The following is a 9,888-nucleotide window of genomic DNA, read 5'->3' as shown; positions in this document are numbered from 1 at the left end:
ACGGTGAACCAGGCTGTAGCGGGCTAGGCAGGACTCCGGATGTCACCGCGTGACATTTCCCCGAAGGGACAGACACAGGAACAAAGTGAATCACATGCCGGCCAGTCAAGTGTTCCGGAGCAGTAGTGCTGGGCTAGCAGCACTCCAATGAACCGGGCTGTAGCGGACTACTATGGATCATGGAAGCACAAGGCTACATTTCCCCATAACAGAGGCTACCAAGGATAAACAACTAGGTTGTCGGATACCACACATACCAAGCATTTCAATCATACACACAATATGCTCGATATGTGTAAATACAACATGGCATCACAAAAAAACTCTATGACTCAAAGTATTTATTCAATAGGCTCCGAGGAGCGAGATATTACAAACATGGGTCTCATGACCCAACATACAAAGCATACAAGCAACAAGCACATGCGGAAGCTTAACTTGTCTGAGGAGGCTGACTATCTACAAGACCCTCCCAAGGGTACAAGATCGTAGCTGAGGTAACGAGCTAAACGTCGAAGTCCATGCGGAACTACTAGTGAGACTGAAGTCTCTCTGCAAAAACATAAATTAAGCAAACATGAGTACAAATGTACCCAGTAGGACTTACATTTGAACTAGCTACATATGCATCAGTATCAAGAAAGGGGTGGTGGAGTTTAACTGCAGCAAGCCAGCTTTGACTCGGTGGCTATCCTGAGCTATGACTGCAAGTAACTCTTTTGAGGTGGCGCACACGAGTCCACATATACCATATCAATACACCACTATGGATCCGCTCTCGTCTCCCTATGAAGCCAGCTTTGCACTCAGGCTTATCTTGCGCATTTTAGAGTATCCACTTTCACTTGTCTATGAACTATGCAAGGGGTCCAAGTTTCCATATCCGAGGAATCCAGCTATTCGTATAGATAATGATAACCCTGCAGGGGTGTACTTCTTCACACACGCTCTCGCCACTTACCACAACCAACCATGTACTCCTACATGGCCTCCACTACAAGAATCCTGTTAATACATGACGGTATAAGTCCGTCATGGACTAGCGTTAAACCGTCAAGGAAGGACATGCGTGATGGATTTGAAATCCGTCATGTATATTGCGTCATAATTTGACCACAATGCCATCCTTGACGGATATGTGAGACCGTCATGGATTCATGACAGTTTTTTACCGTCATGCATGGCACTTAACTGACATGCTCATAACGGCGTTAACATGTCTTCCATGTCATCATCTGACATGGATCTGACGTGGCAGCCCATAAACTAAGCAGCCCAATTATAATTTCGGCCCATTATTTTTCATTACCTACCACCATGTAGTAGTCGGCCCAATTGGAATTTCAGCCCATTAAATGTAAAATCGGTCCAAGGCCAACTAATTTCAGCCCTCTAGATTAGCCCATGTCGCATTTCTCTTGGTCCATGATTTTTTTAATTTAAGCCAATATTTTTTATAGAAAATACATGCTATGTAATTAAATAAAAGGAAATCACCAGAAAAATAACAATTTATGCAAAAGGAAAAAAGACCACAAAAACGCAAAATTACACACATGTCGAGACGATACCATGTGCTGGAGCAAAAACACAAGAAACTTCAATCTACAAACAAGTGCCAAACAAGTGCTAGAGAACACCCTATGCTACTTTGCAGCCACTGCCTCCCAACGCTCAACAGACAGCAACCAGGGGTCATTCCCATGCCTTCCCGGACACAGATCCAGCCATCCCCGCCGACATCAGTGAAGGAAGTCACCATATCACCTCAACCTATGCTCCCAAGGACCGGTGCGACGTTGCCTGCACATAGAAAAATTGTAAGGCTAACTCAAAAGTATGGGTTTAAGCATGGGTTTTCGTACATACACAAAACTGTACCAAAGGTAAAGTGAACCATGCATGTTAGCTTCAAATAATGGTATTTTTACTGTGACGACAATGCAGCACAAGCTAGCAACCAACAATGTTTTCAGGATAACATAACATCATGTTTGAAATATCAAACATCAAAAGAAACAAAAGCACAGAAATGGATGATAAAGGTCCTGGTACATATATTCTTTCCCTTTCTTAATTTCACAACACACATAAAGTTGCAATAAAGAGCAAATCAGTTCCATGGTTTGGTTCTACATATAGGTTGGTAAAAAGGGCTAGTCAATGCAAAAGGGTCCAATTAGTTAGCTAGTCATTCATAAAGTACAATCATGTGAAAAAAGAAAAAGAAGAATAACAAGCGGCCTGCCAATGATGGATATAGTATTATGAGATCTGAGATGTTCATGAAAATAACAGAAAATGATAAAATTGGACCTGATTAAGACCATAGTGAAATCCAATGATGGACAGAAAGAAAATCAATCCTAATATAGCGAGTTCCCTATTGAGTTGAGATGATTACATAGAAACAAATCATGTAACCACCAGCCAGATCAAACATTTATGGATAGGGAGAAAGTGGCAGCTTTCGTGCCGCTACTGTACCTTGGATGCGCAGCATTGGATGGGGATCACGAGCACGCAGCCGCACCTGTACCCAGTTCCATGGGACGTTGAGAACATGTACCGATTGTTGGCCGCCATCCTCCCTGCGGTTTGGCCTCAAGAGATTTCTTCCACCTCTTTAGAAACCAAAAAATGAAATGCAAGATCAGATCACAATTGTACGGATGGAAAAAAATATAGTCAATGTAACCTGTTTGCCAAGTTGAAGGAAAATATAAGAATAAATTGCAATATTTATTTCTCACCAAAAAAATAACAAGAAAAGATATCTAGTCAGTCCAATTTACCAAAATCTGGACAGTAACATTCTGAGTATTTAAGTGAAGATATAGCAGGCAATCAAATGAATATATGGTGAAGGTGGATAAAATGAGGCAATGAACAACTTAGGCATGGGGTCCCATTCGTCGATGGAGAGCATCTGCTGCTCCAAATCAAACAAACAAACAAATATGTTTAGCCCACCAAGAACGGGAGCACTAACCAAACAGCCCCTATCCAGCAGCAATTTTAGGCAGTGACAGGTCAGCTAGATGAGTTAAAAGGTGAGAAATATGAATATTTTGTGTAAGGTAAACATAAAAAACTTTTTTGGTAGGACTAAAGAGCTCTTGAATGTTCTGAAGCGCAAAGAATTAGCTATACTACCCAGTAGGACTAGCGTCCGGCAAGCATTGACATGACACGTATGTCATTAACAAAATGATAAGAGTACCAGGATCATGACGCTTTTTCTGAAGTGGAATGTTTGTTCTTTCTGCTTTGTGGCTATTCTAAATAACCCCCTTCAAAACCTGAAGAAGAATAAAAAGCTAGTAAGGAGAAAATGCCGCAAACCAAGATGGCTTGGTCAAATGCTTCAACTAAAATCTAGTTGGGCTGGAATTTAAATGCAGTATGTACACATTGCTTGCACATGTCAAATGAGCGATGAATGGATTATTTTTGCAGCACACAAAGCAAACACTCTATTCACAACAGAAGAAATTCTGGATTTACACAAGTAATGGTTAAAGGTTGAAAGTTCAGTGGCACGGCTAATATAATAGTAAAAAAAGACGCCAATTGTGGAATCAAATTGGCAGCAAGATTTTTTCATACTTGGGCATGGAGAGCTCTATATAAATTTAACCTAGAAAATGGATCAATTTGACTGAAGCAGGACCAACCCGAAACCATGGTAATATAACTTGAAGCTAGCTCGGTTGATAAATTTGTTACGGCTAAAACAAAATAGAAGCAAGGCCTGCACCATCCATCTCACTCTCTGAAACCAACCACCCATGCATGTACAAAGTAAACTGGAACCAAGTCCAAGCTACTCCATGGATAGGATAGGATCAGATTGGACCAAAGCAAACTAGTTTGCTAGGTAGGCAGGAGCGGTGGCGGAGCGTGACAAAAAATCAAGAGGGGGCAAATTTTAGAATAATAGCAAAATATACATGAAACATGGCAGCTCGGCTCATCGACAGTCAGTGGCGTGCAACAGTGTGCGACGCTGGCTCGGCGGTTGTGCGGCAGTTAGCAGTCCAAACAAAAATTGGAAAAACAAGATTGAGGAATTGCATGGACTACTTAGTAATCAAATTATCACAGATGAAAAGCATGGAGGCAAGCCGTGGAGACTTTTGACCGACAGAGCTTCACGTACCGGAAGTACGCGCATACAAAGTCAATCAAGCTAGCTATGCGCCTATGTGATGCGGCACACTAGAACGCTTAGTATTCATGGTTCAAAGAAAATTGCACTTTTGGAAGGGGGGCCATGTCCCAGGCTCCGCGAGTGGGCAGGGGGGAGGTAAACTAAAATGCTGCAAAGAGGAAGGAAGGGTCTTCATCTTACCACCACGGTGGTGCAGGGGCGCCGGATATGGCTAGCCGTGGCGGATCTGAAGAAACAGTGGGAGAAGGGAGGCCTTACTTGCTCCATTGCGGCGTCCCTGCATCTATTGAGCTACAGCTGCGTGGCGAAGGAAATCAGGGAAGGAGATCAAATCAAATCGAATTGAAAAGATGGGCAAGGGCTGACCTTGAAGCGCAACCATGTGTGTGCTCACTCAGCTCTCATAGCCTCCATCCATGGATGGTCGATTTGGAAGGGGAGGAAGCAGCCTCCCACGTTGACATCCATAATGGGATCCTTGACGAAGCCCTCTTCTCATTCATGGGAGAAAGATGGATAGAGAGGGAGAGGACGCCGGTTGTTGCCGTGGTGGATCTGACCGCCGCCCGACCCACAATAACGGCACCGGCCTCGCGTGCACTAGGTTCGCCTTCAGGGTCGTCCCCGCCTCCGGGAACGAGGCTATCATCGCAGCGGTTGCGGGATCTTCCCCAAGAAGATGGCCATGGATGGGGAGGTGGCGGCGGCCATGGATGGGGAGGGTTGGGGATCTGGAAACAGTGAGACCTGGGGAGTCGGGGCTGACAAAGGAGATGGAAGAAGCCGATCGAGATCTACAGAGGAGTCGGGAAGGATGGAGTTGATTGCTTGCCGTTGGATCACAGAAGAGGAGATGGTCTGGATTTGTGATCCATGGGACGGCTAGCTCAACCAATCACAACACGAGTTTTCCCTCACGCTGGATTGCCACATCAGCGCCATCCATCCATGACGATCCTAATGGTATATAAGAACAAAAAATATAGGCTTCGTGAATCGACTCGTGACGGTTTTCGTGACGGCCCCTCTTTATTTGTCATAATGGGGCTACCGGGTTGGGGGGGCCATCCTCATGTTGCATATATGTGACGGATTTTGCGACGAACCTGATAAACCATCATAATTTGTGACAGTTTTTGGGAACGTCACCAGAAATCTGTCATGGATTAATAGGTTTTTTGTAGTGCTCTCACCGGTACCTTTACCAAATCATGTTCACACACTTAGCTCTCAACGGTAGGACATGTTCACCATGTTCCAATTCATTCCCGATGAATCAGACCTGACTCAACTCTAAGCAGTAGCAGGCATAACAACAAGCATGAATGAGTAGGCACATCAGGGCTCAAACTATTCCTAATCCTGCTATTGGGTTTCATCTATTTACTGTGGCAATGACAGGTCATGCAGAGGAAAGGGGTTCAACTACCGCAGCATGTAACAGTTCAAATGTTGTTATCCTAATGTAGTAAAAGAGAGCAGGAGCGAGAGAGTGTGATTGTATAGGAATGAACAAGGGGTTTTTGCTTGCGTGGCACTTCTGAAGATAGCATTGAGTCATCATCAGTGTCAATGATCACAACATCGGAACAACGTCTACCAAGGGGGAACAACACCGGCAAACAGGGAAGAAACACGATTAATGCAATGCACAATATGATGCATGATCATGACATGGCAATAATGTTATGATTTGCACTAATGCATCTAGCAAAAATTTAAATGAAGTCCACATGGACCAAGGGTTCATATGCAAACTCCATATTTAGCATTTAAAATGCCACTATCATGTTTTCACTTATACAATGGGTATAAGTTGGTTTATCATGCATGCAAGTAGCATAAATGGATAGATTGCATTTTTTGATAATTTTTCATCTATAATTTATTTAATTTGGAGTCACGGTTGATTTAATATGATTTTTAGAAGTTTTGGGTATTTTGTGAAAATAATAAATCATTTCTGATTTATTTCAAACTTCCAGAAAGTATTTACAGCGGCAGCCCGAAGTCATGATGATGTCAGCAAGTCAGCAGGGCTGGTCCGGGTCAAACCTGACGTGTGGGGTCCACACGTGAGTGACACAGTTAACTAACAAGGTTAATTAAAATTGAACTAAACCTAATCTAGTTTAGTTAAGGCCTGGGCCCACATGTCAGAGGCTAACCTATCTAACTAAATTAATTAACGCTAATTAATCTATCGCTGACTTAAGCACGGGCCTGGCCCACACGTCAGTGGCTCAGGGGGAAGTCAAACCCCGGTCAAACGGGGCCAAACCCGCCGGACCTGGTCCACAGCTTGTCGCCGGCGATGATAGAGACGACGGGGCGGCTCAGGAATGCTCTACAGGGCACTGTTTTACTCGTGGTTTGCGGCTACGGCTAGCTGGCAATGCGGCGCATCTAATGGAGCGAACGGGAGGAGCTGGGGTGGCCTGAGCCGACAGCGGCGAGCTCTTTTGCGGCCGCCGGAGTTCGGGCATCGGTGGTTTTGCTACTGCGCGTGCTAGCGGGCGAGCGGATGCACTAGCGAGGCTCTACGGGGTGTGGGGAGAGGTTTGGACTCGCCGGGGCGACCATTTGGTCACCGGAGCTGCATCGGCGACGAGCTCAGGCGGCGGTGGTTACGGTCATCGGTGAGGCAGCGGCTACGACATGCAAGCGAGGGGAAGGAAAGGGGGGTTCAGACCGTGGCCTCATAGAGATTGCAGCGATGCAGACGACGGGCTCGGAGGAGGTCCGAAGCGAGCGAGGCGGCGAAGGCGATCTCGTCGTCAGGAGGTCGAAGACGACCTCGGTGAAGACGTTCGTGGGCCTCCGCGGGGCATGGCTCGGTGAGGCGGTCGAGGAAGAAGTGGCGGAGTTTCTGGGCGCGTCGGTGAGGCGTGTGGTGGCCGATTGCCGTGACAGAGCACGGCGGCGACCTCTGGTGCGCTCGGGAAGAGAGGGGGAGGGAGCCAGAGGAGGGGAGGAGCTGTGGGTGTGAGAGAGAGAGGTCAGGGGGCACGTGCACTACAAAAAAAATACACTTCCGTGATGATACGTGTTTGTCACAGTATCTCGCTTTTTTTGTCATGCATGTACATCCATGACAAATTTATGACAGAAGTGTTGCATGACAAATTTATGACAGATAGTCATACCTGTGCTGTCGTAGAAGTGTTGCATGACATTACCAAAATTATCATCATGGAAGTGTCCACTTCCATGACGATAAATCGCACGTCACAGAAGTGCTTTCATCAAGGGTGACCGACACGTGGCATCCACTGTAACGGAATGCCGTTAAGCTACCGGGTCGAGTTTTGGATCCGATAACCCGTTAACAGCCCCGACCAATGGGGATTTTCCACGTGTAAAATCATCATTGGCTAGAGGAAACATGTGTCGGCTCATCGTCGGGACAGATGTCATCCACTCACTGGACAGAAGGCGCCTATGATACATCGACACGTGGCATGGCCCAACAAGTTTAAATGGGCCGGCCCAACTAAAGGCCCACAAGATTTTGCAGACCATAATGGGTCGGCCCAGCTAAAGGCCCATGAGATTTTGCGGACCATAATGGGCTGGCCTAGCTAATGGCCCACAAGATTTTGCGGGCCATAATGGGCCGGCCCAGGTAAAGGCCCACCAGATTTTTGTGTGCCATAATGGGCCGGTCCAGGTAAAGGCCGACAAAATTCTTGCGGATCATAATGGGTCGGCCCAGCTAAAGGCCCACGAGATTTTGCCAACATTAATGGGCCAACCCAGCTCTATGGCCACAAGATTTTGAGTACCCTAGTAGGCCGGCCCGTTAACTGACTGCCATGTTTTGGGCTAAATGCCGGCCCATATTTGATATGGTCTATTAATGGCCTGCCACGCTTCGGGCCTAATAGTGGCCCATATGAGATCTGGCCCATTAAAAGCCTACCACGTTCTGGGCCAAATTACGGCCCAGATCAGGTCCAGCCCTTTAAGAGGTTTTGGGCCTAATTATGGCCTATATCAGATTCGGCCCATCAACTGGACACTATGCTTTTGGGCCCACTTGCTAAAGGCCCACTTAGTAATTCGGCCTGATATTAGTTTTGGCCTGTTAAGGGCCTGTTTAACATTTCGGCCCTATATTAATTTCAGCCTGTTAAAAGCCTGTCATATAGTATGGCCTAACTACGGCCCGGTTCGCATCCGGCCTGCTCGCAGCCGATATCTGATTGGGCCAAACAAGGACCGAGACAATTTTTTGGCCTGTTAAAACCTGTGATTTGATTTGCATATTCATGGGCCGGGGTTCATTTCGGGCTGCTGTCGGCCCTTAAGCTGATCGGCACGTTTCAGGCCCAAGCTACATCGTGATTGCATGATGGCCCGATAATGTATCGTAATTTTACGGTTTGGCCGCTTTACTGCGAAGACGGGATTTATATACAGTAAAATAACTACATCATCATCAATAAGAAAAAACCTATACTATACAATAAAGAAATTACAGCATATTACATCCACTGGGCATCAAAGTTCGCCACTATGATAAAAAAGCACAAGAAGACAACAGTTTACATACACTGGGCATCAAAGATCGCCACCAGTACAAATAAACACGCCTACAAACTAATATACAAAACCGACAACACTTCAATAGAGTTCAAGAAAGGTTAGCCCTGCTGGGGAGCTGCAGCGCAAGCAGCTGAGGAAGATGATGAGACTGCGCTTGTTCAACACTTATATCTTCCACACTCTGAAAGATAAACAAGAAGACAGATGACAGGTTTTGCACATAAAAGTATCAGTGCTGACAATTCATCACATTTCTTACTGACGAATAAAGTGACACAGTTTAAATTTGCATTAACACAATATGGTATTGTTCAGGTCAAGACATGGCAGGAAATGACATTGTGAAGGAGGTGGCAGCTTCACGACACCACTGGATTACAGATCAGGAACTCATAAGTATCAATGGTTAGTGTGCTGTCAATTTATACCATTTCAGATTGGCAAATAAAGAGACAGTTTAAATAAAAGTAGAATGATATGACATTTTCATAGTTAAGACATTGCAGAATATGACATTGTGCTGTAGTGGGTAGGTTCACCACACCACTGGATTACAGATGAAGAACAGACGCATACATGAAGTGCAAAAGAAGGAACTTGCTCTGTATAGTTTAATTTACATGGTATGAAGAAGGAACTTGGTTGTACAAGTGAAAACATAAATTGAGAAAGGACGAACTTTTGTTTATGAACTACATATAATAAACTTTAAACAAGCAATTTGATGCAAACTCCAAAAATAAACAGCTGTTGCAGTCATGCCTAACCAAATATAAACAACAAAGTTTGAAGGCTTGAGATGGACAAAATTACATTATTGGTGAAGACAGGCTCTATAAAGGCCTTGTCCATGCTGATAGGGGGGGGGGCAATTCAAGAAGTTTACCACAGAATCTTCTTCAAAAGCATCGCCTTTATTCGAAATTTTGTTAAGAGTAAATATAGATGTGATAATATACGAAAAAATGGAGAATATTTAAGATAAGATGAAGAGTGATGCTACATAACCAAGTAGCTATAAATGTAAGTGCAGCGATATAGGAAAAAGGTACAGCCAAGAGTGAGGGAGTCCTGGATTAGGGGGTGTCCGGATGGCCGGACTATACCTTCAGCCGGACTCCTGGACTATGAAGATACAAGATTGAAGACTTCGTCCCGTGTCCGGA

General features: G+C 45.1%; 1 long non-coding RNA gene across 2 annotated transcripts; it reads right to left on the bottom strand.

The window, feature by feature from the left end:
• Positions 1-1,498: 1,498 nt before the first annotated feature.
• Positions 1,499-4,993, bottom strand: LOC125549469 (uncharacterized). Of its 2 annotated transcripts, XR_015599975.1 has the most exons (5): positions 4,541-4,993; positions 4,355-4,471; positions 3,224-3,302; positions 2,488-2,624; positions 1,499-1,803 (listed from the first exon to the last, which is right to left on the bottom strand). It is a non-coding gene; the product is annotated as an uncharacterized LOC125549469 (long non-coding RNA). The 2 variants fall into 2 exon arrangements; XR_015599976.1 differs by lacking the exon at positions 3,224-3,302.
• Between the last annotated feature and the right edge of the window lie 4,895 nt (positions 4,994-9,888).

This window comes from Triticum urartu, chromosome 3A, assembly GCF_056163025.1.
Source record: "Triticum urartu cultivar PI428250 chromosome 3A, HENAU_Tu73, whole genome shotgun sequence".
Taxonomy (NCBI): Eukaryota; Viridiplantae; Streptophyta; class Magnoliopsida; order Poales; family Poaceae; genus Triticum; species Triticum urartu.
This window is presented reverse-complemented; position numbering and strand designations above follow the sequence as displayed.